Here is a 16,175-nt window from a genome sequence, read left to right on the forward strand (position 1 = left end):
TGAAGACATGAAGGCCGAAGACTGCACCGTGTCCGGATTGGACTCTACTTGGCGTGGAAGGCAAGCTTGGTGACCGAAGATTCCTTCTTATGTCACCGACTCCATGTAAACCCTAGATCCCATCGGTGTCTATATAAACCGAAGGAGATAGTCCGGAAAGGACACCACATATACTCATTACCATATTCATAGGCTAGATTTCTAGGGTTTAGCCATTACGATCTCGTGGTAGATCAACTCTTGTAATACTCATATTCATCAAGATCAATCAAAGCAGGAAGTAGGGTATTACCTCCATAGAGAGGGCCCGAACCTGGGCAAACATCGTGTCCTCCATCTCTTGTTACCATCGATCCTAGACGCACAGTTCGGGACCCCCTACCTGAGATCCACCGGTTTTGACACCGACATCGTGAAACCCAACCATAGCATTAAGTATCAAGTCCTCTTTATCCCATATACCATAGCCCACCTGCTCGGGTTTAAATTTCTGTCACTCTCGTAACCCACCGTAAGCGAACCAGGAACATATTGCAACACCCTAAAGTGGGGGCCCCTCACGTTTGCGCGAGAACGGAGGGCACTGTAGGACAACACCATAAATAAAATATACAATCATACCAACCAAGATCACGATTAACCCATAGGACAAAATGGATCTACTCAAACATCATAGGATAGCCAAATATCATTGAGAAATAATATATGGAGTTGAGTACCATGTTTAAGTAGAGATTATAGTAGGGAGAAGAGGTGTTACACCACTGCATATAGGGGGAGAGAGTTGGTGTTCACGGTAGCAAGATTGTTGATCTAGATCGTTGTCCCGATCGTTTTCCCGGTGGCATTTCGGCGCCACCGGATGCGAGGGGGAGAGAGACCCACTCCTTCTTCTTCTCCCTTGGCCTCCCCCTAGATGGGAGGAGAGTTCCCCCTCTAGTCCATGGCCTCCGTGGCCATGGAGGGGCGGGAGCCCCTCCGAGATTGGATCTCCCTCTCTGTTCTCTTCTATTCCGCGTTCCCCAGATCTGGCCGAAAACCGTTTCTTATATTCCCGGAGATCCGTAACTCTGATTTCGCTGAGATTTTAACACGATTTGTTTCTGGATATAAGCTTCCTTGCACCCGAAGTAGAGCTCCAACCGATGTTCAAGGAGGGCACAACCCACCACCACGTGATAGGGGCCTCTGGCGCGCCCTGGTGTCTTGTGAGTTGTGTGGGCCTCCGTTTGTGGTGATTCCGACTACCAAAAATCACTTATTTTCCAAGATAATTCTCTGTAAAATTTTATTGCATTTGGACTTCGTTTGATATGGATACTCTGCGATACAAAAAATGCATAAAAGAGGAACTGGCACTGGGCACTGGATCAATAGGTTAGTCCAATAAATCATATAAAAAGTTTCCAAAAATATGTGAAAGTTGTATAATATTGGCATGAAACAATCAAAAATTATAGATACGACGGAGACGTATCAGCATCCCCAAGCTTAATTCACGCTCGTCCTCGAGTAGGTAAGTGATAAAAATATAATTTTTGATGTGGAATGCTACCTAGCATAAACTTGATCATATATCTAATCATGGCATGAATATTAAGACATAAGTGATTCAAAGCAATAGTCTATAATTTGACATAAAGACATCAATACTCAGTCATCCCAACAAACAATCATGTCTTTCAAAATATCAACGCTAAAGAAAGCTATCCCTACAAAATCATATAGTCTTGTCATGCTCTATCTTCTTAACACAAAGTATTTATCATGCACAACCCCGATGACAAGCCGAGCAATTGGTTCATACTTTTTAACGTGCTTCAGCTTTTTCAACCCTCACACAATACATGAGCGCGAGCCATGGATATAGCACTTCGGGTGGAATAGAGTATGATGATAGGGGTAAATATATAGAAGACAAAAAAGTAAGAAAGTCTCACATCAACGCGGCTAACCAATGGGCTATGGAGATGCCCATCAATCGATATCAATGCAAGGAGTAGGGATTGCCATGCAATGAATGCACTAAGAGCTATAAGTGTATGAAACCTCAATATGCAAACTAAGCGGGTGTGCATCTAATCCTATAATGAAAAATTCCCACTAGTATATGAAAGTGACAACATAGGAGACTCTCCATATGAAAAACACGGTGCTACTTTGAAGCACAAGTGTGGTAAAGGATACTAACAATGCCCCTTCTCTCTTTGTTTATTTATTATTTATTATTTTTCTTTTTTTCTTTTTTTCTTTTTTTCTTTTTTTCTTTTTTTATTTCTTTTTTTTCTTTTTTCCCTTTTTCCTTTTTTCCTTTTTTCTCTCATTGTCCTGAGTCTCATCCCGACTTGTGGGGGAATTATAGTCTCCATCATCCTTTCCTCACTGGGGCACTGCTCTAAAAATGAATAATGATGATCATCATACTTCTATTTACTTATAACTCCAAAGAAATAAAAATTACAACTCGATACCTATGACAAAGTATGACTCTATATGAATGCCTCTGGCAATGTACCAGGATGTGCAATGATCTAACGTAACATGTATGAAGAATGATGAACGGTGGCTGAGCCACAACTACTATGTCAGCTATATGATCATGCAAAGCAATATGACAATTAATGCTCAAGTCATCAAATGGAAGCGATGGAAGTTGCATGGCAATATATCTTGGAATGGCCATGGAAAAGCCATAATAGGTAGGTATGGTGGCTGTTTTGAGGAAGATATAATAAGGCTTATGTGTGATAGAGCGTATCATATCACGAGGTTTGGATGCACCTGCAAAGTTTGCACCATGTCTCGATGTAAGAAAGGGCAATGCACGGTACCGTAGAGGCTAGCAAATTGTGGAAAGGTAAGAGTGTGTATAATCCATGGACTCACATTAGTCATAAAGAACTCATATACTTATTGCAAAAGTTTATTAGCCTCGAAGCAAAGTACTACTACGCATGCCCCTATGGAGATAGATTTGTAGGAAAAGACCATCGCTCGTCCCCGACGGCCACTCATAAGGTAGACAATCAATAATAAATCATGCTCCAACTTCATAGCATAACGAGAGACTATACGTGCATGCTTCAGGAATCACAAACCTTAACACCAATATTCTTACTAAACACAACCATTTACCAGTACCTCCCCCATATTCCATCTTTATATCGCATAACTATTGCAAGGAATCCAACATATCATATTCAGTGATCCATAAGTTTTATTTAGGATTTTATTACTAACCATGCAAATAACCAATTCCTGTTGACTCTCTCAATAGATCTAAGTGAAGAATGAGAGTTTAATCCTTTCTACAAAAGACCATGCTCTAAAAAATATAAGTGAAGCAAAAGAGCATTCTTCAAATAACGGTTTTCTATGTGAAGAGAAATAGGCAATCCAAACTTCAAATGATATAAGTGAAGCACATGACGCATTCTATAAAGCCATACTCAAAAGATATAAATAAAGTGCAATGAGCATTCTATAAATCAACCATGGATTATCTCATACCAGCATGGTGCATAAAAGAAAAATGAAAACTAAAAGCAAAAGACGCTCCAAGATTTTCACATGTCACGTGAACGAAACGAAACCGAAAACATACTGATACTTTTTGAAGAAAGATGGGATGCCTTACGAGGCATCCCCAAGCTTAGATGCTTGAGTCTCCTTGAATATTTACTTGGGGTGCCTTGGGAATCCCCAAGATTGAGCTCTTGCCTCTCCTCCTTCTCCTCATATCAAGACCTCCTCGATCTTTGATCACTTCATCCACACAAAACTCAACAGAAAACTCGGTAATATCCATTAGTATAATAAAGCAAATCACTACTCTAAGTACTGTTGCAAACCAATTCATATTTTGTTTTTGCATTTTAGCTACTTTAATATAACTTTTCCATAGCTTATACTACCGATAAAAATCGATAGTTTCATCAAAACGAGCAAAACAATGCATCAAAAATAGAATTTGTTTGTAGTAATCTGAACATTCACCATACCTCTGGTACTCCAAACATTCTGAAAAAATTAGGAAAAATAAACATTTTGTATATCAAGACTGTGCAAAAAGTTTCAGAGGCTTTCTACATTCCAGTAAAATATAAAATCGCGCACTATAGCCAAAGTTTATGTTTCTACACCGCACATACCAACAGGCAATCTAAACATCCTAAAGGCAAATCTTGGCACATTATTTTTATAATACAATGGAATAGTACAAGGGGATAATTATTTTTGTGAGAATCTTCATGAAAAATTCTACATTGTTTCCATGAGCATGAACACAAGTGCTCAAGGTCGACCCTCACTTCTCCAATGCATAACTTCTAATCGCTTATCTTTTCTGAAAAGGTTTTTAAATTCCCCTCTATATTTTTTGTTTTTAAACTTTATAAAAGCACTCAACAGAAATAAATGACTCTCTAAAACTTCTGGGTTGTCTCCCTGGAAGTGCTTTCTTTAAATCCATTAAGCTAGGCATAAAGTGATCAAGTAATGAATCCACCCGGATCCCAAGGTATATCAAAGCCAATTTTAATTAACAATGACTTGGCATTTAGTAACGAGCACAGAGCAACATATATCAAGCAATGACTGAAGGAAATATGCCCTAGATGCGATAGTTATTATTTATTTCCTCATATCATGATAAACGTTTATTATTCATGCTAGAATTGTATTAACCGGAAACATAATACATCTGTGAATACATAGACAAACATAGTGTCACTAGTATGCCTCTACTTGACTAGCTCGTTGATCAAAGATGGCTGAGTTTCCAAACCGTAGACATGAGTTGTCATTTGATTAACGGGATCACATCATTAGGAGAATGATGTGATTGACATGACCCATTCCGTTAGCGTAGCACTTGATCGTTTAGTTTACTCCTATTGCTTTCTTCATAACTTATACATGTTCCTATGACTATGAGATTATGTAACTCTCAATTACCGGAAGAACACTTTGTGTGCTACCAAACATCACAACGTAACTGGGTGATTATAAAGGTGCTCTACAGGTGTCTCCGATAGTGTTCGTTGAGTTGGCATAGATCGAGAATAGGATTTTTCACTCCGATTGTCGGAGAGGTATCTCTGGGCCCTCTTGGTAATGCACATCACTACAAGCCTTGCAAGCAATGTGACTAATGAGTTAGTTATGGGATGATGCATTGCGGAACGAGTAAAGAGACTTGCCGGTAACGAGATTGAACTAGGTATTGAGATACCGATGATCGAATCTTGGGCAAGTAACATAGTGATGACAAAGGGAACAACGTATGTTGTTATGCGATTTGACCGATAAAGATCTTTGTAGAATATGTAGGAACCAATATGAGCATCCAGGTTCCGCTATTGGTTATTTATCGGAGACGTATCTCGGTCATGTTGTAGCGACCAGACCTCAAACAGTCTGATCTCTGTGCGCCGGTGTCATCCCTGGATCAGTAATGCTGACACAACACAGTACTCGGAGGATTTATAGCAGAGTAGCAATCACACACTTATTACATCGAGTGTCTCAAAAGAGAACTTATTACAATAAATATGGCTTAAGGCCATCTAATAACGATAACAGCGGAAGGCTTGGAAGATAAGTGAGTCCATCAACTCCAACGGCATCACTGAGTATAGAACCACGACCTAAAAACTCCTTAAATCGTCGTCTGAAAAGTCTGCAACATTAACGTTGCAGCCCGAAAATGGGTCAGCACATGGAATATGCTGGCAAGGTAACACATAGAGAGTAATGGAATGCAACATCTATACTATATGCATATTTGGCTGGTGGAAAGCTCTATGGTTACAGTTTTTGCGTAAAGCAAATTTTTCCCTACTTCAAAGGAATAAAATTTATTTAACTATCATGGTAGTTGTTAAACATTGAGAATGGTAGACAGCATTCTCAATCCCATTTAAGCATCATCATTAAACATAACCCAACAAAATTAATTTAGAGTAACATATTGGGATTCACATGATAATCCAAGTACTAGATACTCAAGATGTCCATAACCGGGGACACGGCTAATCATGATTAGTTTGTTACACTCTGCAGAGGTTTGCGCACTTTTCCCCACAAGACTCGATCGCCTCCCTTTGGTTTCTCGCACTACAGGGTGTTTGAGAAGACGGATGACCGAGACATAGTCTTTCAGAAGCGCTAGCACCTTACGATTGGGTAGACCGTACCACCTACATCCCCTACATCTGCTAGTCTACCACTGTAAGAGTTCGCACAACTTAGTCAACTATGCTAGAGCCCATAATAGCTTGTGGCTGCACACGGAAGTTTCTAGTATGAATAGTCTTATGATCCCTTTGAGCCTGGGTGGCGGTCCAAAAGAAAACAGGCAAGTCCTGGAATACCCAGGTGCCTCAATCCACCCAGATGTGTGTTTAAGTTGCCACCTTAGATAAACCATTAATTAACAATCTCACATCTGTCAATGGATTTCACTCACCCAATCCACGTCTACTAGCATAGCATGGCATGATAAGCAAACATAGAAGTAACTCCCAAAGGTTTGAAAATAACCTGGTAATAGGTACTACCTCATCTACTTCCCATCCCACAATTTAATTAGATCCTAATCATGCAATGTGTGTGGATTGATCTAATGCAATAAAACTGGGTAGTAGAGAAGGTATGATCAAAGTGTTACTTACATTGCTGATGATCCGGGAAACCTAGCGATTCGAAGTAACAGGCGGCGCACTCCGGATATTCTATCGCAAACAAACAAACGAGCATACAATAAGTACTCATCTAATGCACAGGTGAAACTCAAATAAGAGATCTAACCAAAAGGTTCAACTTAAGAACTCAGGTTGGCAAAAGAATCAAATCATACGAAGCAACAAAAATCAAACGGCGAAAGAAAACAACTTCGTTCTAGCAATCTGGATCTAGGGCAATTTTTACAGTAGCAAAATCTTGTTTAGGTTGGTTAAACGGATAGAGGGTTTCGAGACGAATCCCTAGGCGCTTGAATCGCCTGATTCCGATAAACGAGCGAAAAGTTAAACTAAAACGAAAATCGGATCAGAAATCGCGATTAGAAAAATCGAGGATTTAATCCGAGAAAAGAAAAATGAAGAACAGATTAACGAACGAACGTTCGTTATCTGAAACTAAACGATGAACGCATTCGTTAAAACAAAGGAATCGGTGAACGTTCACTCATTAAGTAAACCAGAGAAATAAACCGATCTAGGGTTTTCGAAAAAAACCGAGGCGGTTCTTTTAAAAAAACGAACGGCGAACGGCGGCGGCTATACCTCCGGTGAGGTACTCCGGCGGGCGGGGCGGGGCTCCAGCGGCGGCGGCTATGCGGGGCGGCTCGGCAGCGGCGCAGCAGCGGCAGCGGCGGCGGTGGCGCGCGGCGGCGACGGCAGCAGCGCAGGTGGCGGGGCGGCTGCGGCTGGTGGGCGGCGGGGCGGGGTGAGGTGAGGGGCGGCGGGGCTGCTCGGTATTTAAGAGAAGGGGGTGCTGCCTTGGGGGAGGGGCACAGCGGCGGGGGCAGCGTGTCCGAGCCGGACTCGGCGGCGGCGGCGTGCTCGTCTCCTGGAAGGAGACGACAGGCGGCGGGGAGTGGGCCGTCGGCTGGGCCTTGGCCCAGTCGGCGCGCGGCGCATTTTTTTTAAAAAACATAACGCACAGAAGAAAAATAAAAAAATACTAAACGGACTCCAAATTTCCCGAAATAAATTTTCCCAGGCTTCTAAAATCAAGCCCGACAAAGTGAACATTCATTTGGGACCTAAATGCAATTTTGAAAAAACGCATTTTTTCCTAATTCAAATAAAACACCGAAAAACTCTGAAATAAAAATCCTATTTGATTTTATTATTAAATCCTCAATATTTCTTTATTTTGGGAAAGTCATTTTATTCCCTCTCTCATATTTTTTTAATTGAAATATTTGATGATAAAATAAATAAAATCAAATGATCCTATTCTCAAAATTTGAGAGAACTCAAATATGAAAATATCGAAATCCCCAACTCTCTCCATGGGTCATTGAGTTGCGTAGAATTTCTAGGATCAACCAAAATGCAAAAGAAATATGATATGAATTGATGATCTAATGTATAACATTCCAAATTGAAAATTTGGGATGTTACACATGTCTACATAGTTCTCGAACCCGTAGGGTCCACACGCTTAAAGTTCTGTGACGGTCGGTATTATGATTTTTTGTGTTTTGATGTACCAAAGGTAGTTTAGAGTCCCGAATATGATCACGGACATGACAAGGAGTCTCGAAATGGTTGAGACATAAAGATCGATATATTAGACGACTATGTTCGGACACCGAAAGTGTTTCGGGAGGTTTTGACATATATCGGAGTACCGGGGGGTTACCGGAACCCCCCGGGGAGTATATTGGGCCTAATGGGCCCTAGTGGGAGAAGAGGAGGGGCGGCCAGGGCAACCACGCGCCCCCTCCACCTCTAGTCCGAATTGGACAAGGAGGGGGCGGCGCCCCCCTTTCCTTTTCTGCTTCTCTCCCTTCCTTCTCCTCTCCTACTCCTACTTGGAAGGGGCGAGTCCTACTCCCGGTGGGAGTAGGACACCTCATGGGGCGCGCCATAGGAGGCCGGCCCCCTCCCCCTCCTCCACTCTTTTATATACGAGGAGGGGGGCATCTCTTGGAGGCACAACAATTGATCATTGATCTCTTAGCCGTGTGCGGTACCCCCCCCCCTCCACCATAATCCACCTCGGTCATATCGTAGCGGTGCTTAGGCGAAGCCCTGCGTCGGTAGATTCATCAACACCGTCACCACACCATCATGCTGACGAAGCTCTTCCCAGAAGCTCTACTCGATCGTGACTTCGCGGGACGTCGCCGAGCTGAACGTGTGCTGAACGCGGAGGTGTCGTACGTTCGGTACTGAGGATCGGTCGATCGTGAAGACGTACGACTACATCAACCGCGTTGTCATAACGCTTACTCTTACCATCTACCAGGGTAGGTAGATGACACTCTCCCCTCTCATTGCTATGCATCACCATGATCTTGCGTGTGCATAGAATTTTTTTTGAAATTACTACGTTCCCCAACAGTGGAATCCTAGCCAGGTTTATGCATAGATGTTATATGCACGAGTAGAACACAAGTGAGTTGTGGGCGATACAAGTCATACTGCCTACCAGCATGTCATACTTTGGTTCGGCGGTATTGTTGGATGAAGCGGCCCGGACCGACATTACGCGTACTCTTACGCGAGACTGGTTCTACCGACGTGCTTTGCACACAGGTGGTTGGCGGGTGTCAGTTTCTCCAACTTTAGTTGAACCGAGTGTGACTATGCCCGGTCCTTGTTGAAGGTTAAAATAGCACTAACTTGACGAACTATCGTTGTGGTTTTGATGCGTAGGTAAGAGTGGTTCTTTCTCACCCCGTAGTAGCCATGTAAAACATGCAACAACAAAGTAGAGGACGTCTAACTTGTTTTTGCAGGGCATGTTGTGATGTGGTATGGTCAAGGCATGATGTTATATTTTATTGTATGAGATGATCATGTTTTGTAACGGAATTATCGGCAACTGGCAGGTGCCATATGGTTGTTGCTTTATTGTATGAAATGCAACCGCCATGTAATTTCTTTACTTTATCACTAAGCGGTAGCGATAGGCGTAGAAGCAATAGTTGGTGAGACGACAACGATGCTATGATGGAGATCAAGGTGTCGCGTCGGTGACAATGGTGATCATGACGGTGCTTTGGAGATGGATATCAAAGGCACAAGATGATGATGGCCATATCATATCACTAATATTGATTGCATGTGATGTTTATCCTTTATGCATCTTATTCTGCTTTGATTGACGGTAGCATTATAAGATGTTCTCTCACTAAAATTTCAAGGTATAAGTGTTCTCCCTAAGTATGCACCGTTGCAAAAGTTCGTCGTGCCGAGACACCACGTGATGATCGGGTGTGATAAGCTCAACATTCTTATACAATGGGTGCAAGCCAGTTTTGCACACGCAGAATACTCGGGTTAAACTTCACGAGCCTAGCATATACAGATATGGCCTCAGAACACTGAGACCGAAAGGTTGAGTGTGAATCATATAGTAGATATGATCAACATAGTGATGTTCACCATTGAAAACTACTCCATTTCACGTGATGATCGGTTATGGTTTAGTTGATTTGGATCACGTGATCACTTAGATGATTAGAGGGATATCTATCTAAGTGGGAGTTCTTAAGTAATATGATTAATTGAACTTAAATTTATCATGAACTTAGTACGTGATAGTATTTTGCTTGATTATGTTGTTGGAGATAGATGGCCTGTGTTGTTGTTTCGTTGAATTTAAATGCATTCCTTGAGAAAGCAAAGTTGAAAGATGATGGTAGCAATTACATGGACTGGGTCCGTAACTTGAGGATTATCCTCATTGCTGCACAGAAGAATTACGTCCTGGAAGCACCGCTGGGTGCCAGGCCTGCTGTAGATGCTACTAATGACATTAAGAACGTCTGGCAGAGCACAGCTGATGACTACTCGATAGTTTAGTGTGCCATGCTTTACGGCTTAGAACTGGGACTTCAATGACGTTTTGAATGTCATGGAGCATATGAGATGTTCCAGGAGTTGAAGTTGATATTTCAAGCAAATGCTTGGATTGAGAGCTATGAAGTCTCCAATAAGTTCTACGGCTGCAAGATGGACGAGCATAGTTCTGTCAGTGAACATATACTCAGAATGTTTGGTACTGCAATCACTTGATTCAACTGGGAGTTAATCTTTCGGATGATAGTGTCATTGACAGAATTCTTCAATCACTGCCACCAAGCTACAAGAGCTTCGTGATGAACTATAATATGCAAGGGATGGATAAGACAATTCCTGAGCTCTTCGCAATGCTAAAGGTTGCGGAGGTAGAAATCAAGAAGGAGCATCAAGTGTTGATGGTCAACAAGACCACCAGTTTCAAGAAAAAGGGTAAACGGAAGAAGAATGGGAACTTCAAAAAGAACGACAAACAAGTTGCTGCTCAAGAGAAGAAACCCAAGTCTGGACCTAAGCCTGAGACTGAGTGCTTCTACTACAAACAGACTGGTCACTGGAAGCGGAACTGCCCCAAGTATTTGGCGGATAAGAAGGATAGCTAGGTGAACAAAGGTATATATGATATACATGTTATTGATGTGTACCTTACTAGAGCTTGCAGTAGCACCTAGGTATTCGATACTGGTTCTGTTGCTAATATTTGCAACTCAAAATAGGGACTACGGATTGAGCGAACATTAGGTAAGGATGAGGTGACGATGCGTGTGGGAAATGGTTCCAAAGTCGATGTGATCTCCGTCGGCACGCTACCTCTACATCTACCTTCGGGATAAATTTTAGACCTAAATAATTGTTATTTGGTGCCAGCGTTAAGCATGAACATTATATCTGGATCTTGTTTGATGCGAGACGGTTATTCATTTAAATCTGAGAATAATGGTTGTTCTATTTATATGAGTAATATCTTTTATGGTCATGCACCCTCGAAGAGTGGTCTATTTGTGTTAAATCTCGATAGTAGTAATACACATATTCATAATGTTGAAGCCAAAAGATGCAAAGTTGATAATGACAGTGCAACTTACTTGTGGCACTACCGTTTAGGTCATATTGGTGTAAAGCGCATGAAGAAACTCCATAATGATGGACTTCTGGAATCACTTGATTATGAATCACTTGGTACTTGCAAACCATGCCTCATGGGCAAGATGACTAAAACGCCGTTCTCCAGAACAATAGAGCGAGCAACAGATTTATTGGAAATCATACATACTGATGTATGTGGTCCAATGAATATTGAGGCTCGTGGCGGGTATCGTTATTTTCTCACCTTCACACATGATTTGAGCAGATATGGGAAAATCTACTTAATGAAACATAAGTCTGAAACATTTGAAAAATTCAAAGAATTTCAGAGTGAAGTGGAAAATCATCGTAAGAAGAAAATAAAGTTTCCACGATCTGATCGTGGAGGAGAATATTTGAGTTACGAGTTTGGTCTACATTTGAAACAATGTGGAATAGTGAGTTTCTCTCGAAAGAACTGAGTGGGAGGAAAGTAGAATTTGATGAGGTAACTGTACCTGCTCCCTTATTGGAAAGTAGTTCATCACAGAAACTGGTTCCTGTGACACCTACACCAATTAGTGAGGAAGCTAATGATGATGATCATGAAACTTCAGATCAAGTTACTATCGAACCTCGTAGGTTAATCGGAGTAAGATCCGCACCAGAGTGGTATGGTAATCCTTTTCTGGAAGTCATGTTACTTGACCATGATGAACCTACGAACTATTAAGAAGCAATGGTGAGCCCAGATTCCGCAAAATGGCTTGAGGCCATGAAATCTGAGATGGGATCCATGTATGAGAACAAAGTGTGGACTTTGGTTGACTTGCCCGATGATCGTCAAGCCATCGAGAATAAATGGATCTTCAAGAAGAAGACTGGCGCTGACGGTAATGTTACTGTCTAAAAAGCTTGACTTGTTGCGAAAGGTTTTCGACAAGTTCAAGGGGTTGACTACTATGAGACTTTCTCGCCCATAGCGATTTTTAAGTCTGTCTGAATCATGTTAGCAATTGCCGCATTTTATGATTATGAAATTTGGCAAATGGATGTCAAAACTGCATTCCTGAATGGATTTCTGGAAGAAGAGTTGTATATGATGCAACCAAAAGGTTTTGTCGATCCAAAGGGTGCTAAGAAAGTGTACAAGCTCCAGCGATCCATTTATGGACTGGTGCAAGCCTCTCGGAGTTGGAATAAACATTTTGATAGTGTAATCAAAGCATATGGTTTTATACAGACTTTTGGAGAAGCCTGTATTTACAAGAAAGTGAATGGGAGCTTTGTAGCATTTCTAATATTATATGTGGATGGCATATTGTTGATTGGAAATGATATAGAATTTCTGGATAGCATAACAGGATACTTGAATAAGAGTTTTTAATGAAAGACCTTGGAGAAGCTGCTTATATATTGGGCATCAAGATCTATAGAGATAGATCAAGACGCTTAATTGGACTTTCACAAAGCGCATACCTTGATAAAGTTTTTAAGAAGTTCAAAATGGATCAAGCAAAGAAAGGGTTCTTGCCTGTGTTACAAGTGTGAGTAAGACTCAATGCCCGACCACTGCAGAAGATAGAGAGAAAATGAAAAGTGTTCCCTATGTTTCAGCCATAGGCTCTATCATGTATGCAATTTTGTGTACCAGACCTGATGTGTGCCTTGCTATTAGTTTAGCAGGGAGGTACCAAAGTAATCCAGGAGTGGATCACTATATAGCAGTCAAGAACATCCTGAAATACCTGAAAAGGACTAAGGATATGTTTCTCGTTTATGGAGGTGACAAAGAACTTGTCGTAAATGGTTACGTCGATGCAAGCTTTGACACTGATCTGGACGATTCTAAATCGCAAACTAGATACGTGTTTATATTGAACGGTGGAGCTGTTAGTTGGAGCAGTTCTAAACAAAGCGTCGTGGCGGGATCTACGTGTGAAGAGGAGTACATAGCTGCTTCGGAAGTAGCAAATGAAGGAGTCTAGATGAAGGAGTTCATATTGATCTAGGTGTCATACCTAGTGCATCGGGTTCAATGAAAATCTATTGTGACAATACTAGTGCAATTACCTTCGCAAATGAATCCAGATTTCACAAGAGAACCAAGCACATCAAGAGACGCTTCAATTCCATCCGGGATAAAGTCTAGGTGGGCGACATAGAGATTTGCAAGATACATACGGATCTGAATGTTGCAGACCTATTGACTAAGCCTCTTCCATGAGCAAAACATGATCAGCACCAAGACTCCATGGGTGTTAGAATCATTATTGTGTAATCTAGATTATTGACTCTAGTGCAAGTGGGAGACTGAAGGAAATATGCCCTAGAGGCAATAATAAAGTTATTATTTATTTCCTCATATCATGATAAATGTTTATTATTCATGCTAGAATTGTATTAATCGGAAACATAATACATGTGTGAATACATAAAAAAACATAGTGTCACTAGTATGCCTCTACTTGACTAGCTCGTAGATCAAAGGTGGTTGAGTTTCCAAACCATAGACATGAGTTGTCATTTGATTAACGAGATCACATCATTAGGAGAATGATGTGATTGACATGACCCATTCCGTTAGCTTAGCACTTGATCGTTTAGTTTACTATTATTGCTTTCTTCATAACTTATACATGTTCCTATGACTATGAGATTATACAACTCCCGATTACTGGAAGAACACTTTTTGTACTACCAAACGTCACAACGTAACTGTGTGACTATAAAGGTGCTCTACAGGTGTCTCCGATGGTGTTCGTTGAGTTGGCATAGATCGAGAATAGGATTTGTCACTCCGATTGTCGAAGAGGTATCTCTTGGCCCTCTTGGTAATGGACATCACTACAAGCCTTGCAAGCAATGTGACTAATGAGTTAGTTACGGGATGATGCATTGTGGAATGAGTAAAGAGACTTGCCGATAACGAGATTGAACTTGGTATTGAGATACTGACGGTCGAATCTCAGGCAAGTAACATACCGATGACAAAGGGAAGAACGTATGTTGTTATGCGGTTTGACCGATAAAGATCTTCGTAGAATATGTAGGACCCAAAATGAGCATCCAGGTTCCGGTATTGGTTATTGGCTGGAGACGTGTCTCGGTCATGTCTACATAGTTCTCGAACTCGTAGGGTCCACACGCTTAAAGTTCTGTGATGATTGGTAGTATGAGTTTTTTTGTTTTGATGTACTGAAGGTAGTTCGGAGTCCTGGATATGATCACGGACAAGACGAGGAGTCTCGAAATGGTCGAGACGTAAAGATCGATATATTGGACGACTATGTTCGGACACCGAAAGTGTTTCGGGAGGTTTCAGACATATACCAGAGTACCGGGGGGTTGCCGGAACCCCCCGGGGAGTATATTGGGCCTAATGGGCCCTAGTGGGAGAAGAGGAGGGGCGGCCAGGGCAACCGCGTGCCCCCTCCCCCTCTAGACCGAATTGGACAAGGAGGGGGGGCTTTCCTTCTCTCCTTCTCTCCCTTCCTTCTCCTTTCCTACTCCTACTTGGAAGTGGGAGTCCTACTCCCAGTGGGAGTAGGACTCCTCATGGGGCGTGCCATAGGAGGCCGGCCCCCTCCCCCTCCTCCACTCCATTATATACGGGGAGGGGGCCACCCCTTGGAGACACAACAATTGATCATTGATCTCTTAGCCGTGTGCGGTACCCCCCCCCCTCCACCATAACCACCTCGGTCATATTGTAGCGGTGCTTAGGCGAAGCCCTGCATCGGTAGCTTCATCAACACTGTCACCACACCATCATGCTGACAAAGCTCTTCCCAGAAGCTCTACTAGAACGTGAGTTCACGGGACGTCACCGAGCTGAACCTATGCTGCACGCGGAGGTGCTGTACGTTCGGTACTAAGGATCGGTCGATCATGAAGACGTACGACTACATCAACTGCATTGTCATAACGCTTCCGCTTACGGTCTATGAGGGTACATAGACGACACTCTTCCCTCTCGTTGCTATGGATCACCATGATCTTGCGTGTGCATAGGAATTTTTTTGAAATTACTACGCTCCCCAACAGTGGCATCCGAGCCAGGTTTATGCGTAATGTTATATGCACGAGTAGAACACAAGTGAGTTGTGGGCGATACAAGTCATACTTCTTACCAGCATGTCATACTTTGGTTCAGTGGTATTGTTGGATGAAGCGGCCCGGACCGACATTACATGTACGCTTACGCGAGACTGGTTCTACCGACGTGCTTTGCACACAGGTGGCTGGCGGGTGTCAGTTTCTCCAACTTTCGTTGAACCAAGTGTGGCTGCGCCCGGTCCTTCTTGAAGGTTAAAACAGCACTAACTGGACGAACTATCGTTGTGGTTTGGATGCGTAGGTAAGAATGGTTCTTGCTCAGCCCGTAGCATCCATGTAAAACTTGCAACAACAAAGTAGAGGATGTTTAACTTGTTTTTGCAGTGCATGTTGTGATGTGATATGGTCAAGGCATGATGCTATATTTTATTGTATGAGATCATCATGTTTTGTAACAGAGTTATCGGTAACTGGCAGGAGCCATATGGTTGTCGCTTTACTGTATGAAAT

This window comes from Triticum aestivum, chromosome 5A (genome assembly GCF_018294505.1).
Source record: "Triticum aestivum cultivar Chinese Spring chromosome 5A, IWGSC CS RefSeq v2.1, whole genome shotgun sequence".
In the NCBI taxonomy this organism is placed as follows: domain Eukaryota; kingdom Viridiplantae; phylum Streptophyta; class Magnoliopsida; order Poales; family Poaceae; genus Triticum; species Triticum aestivum.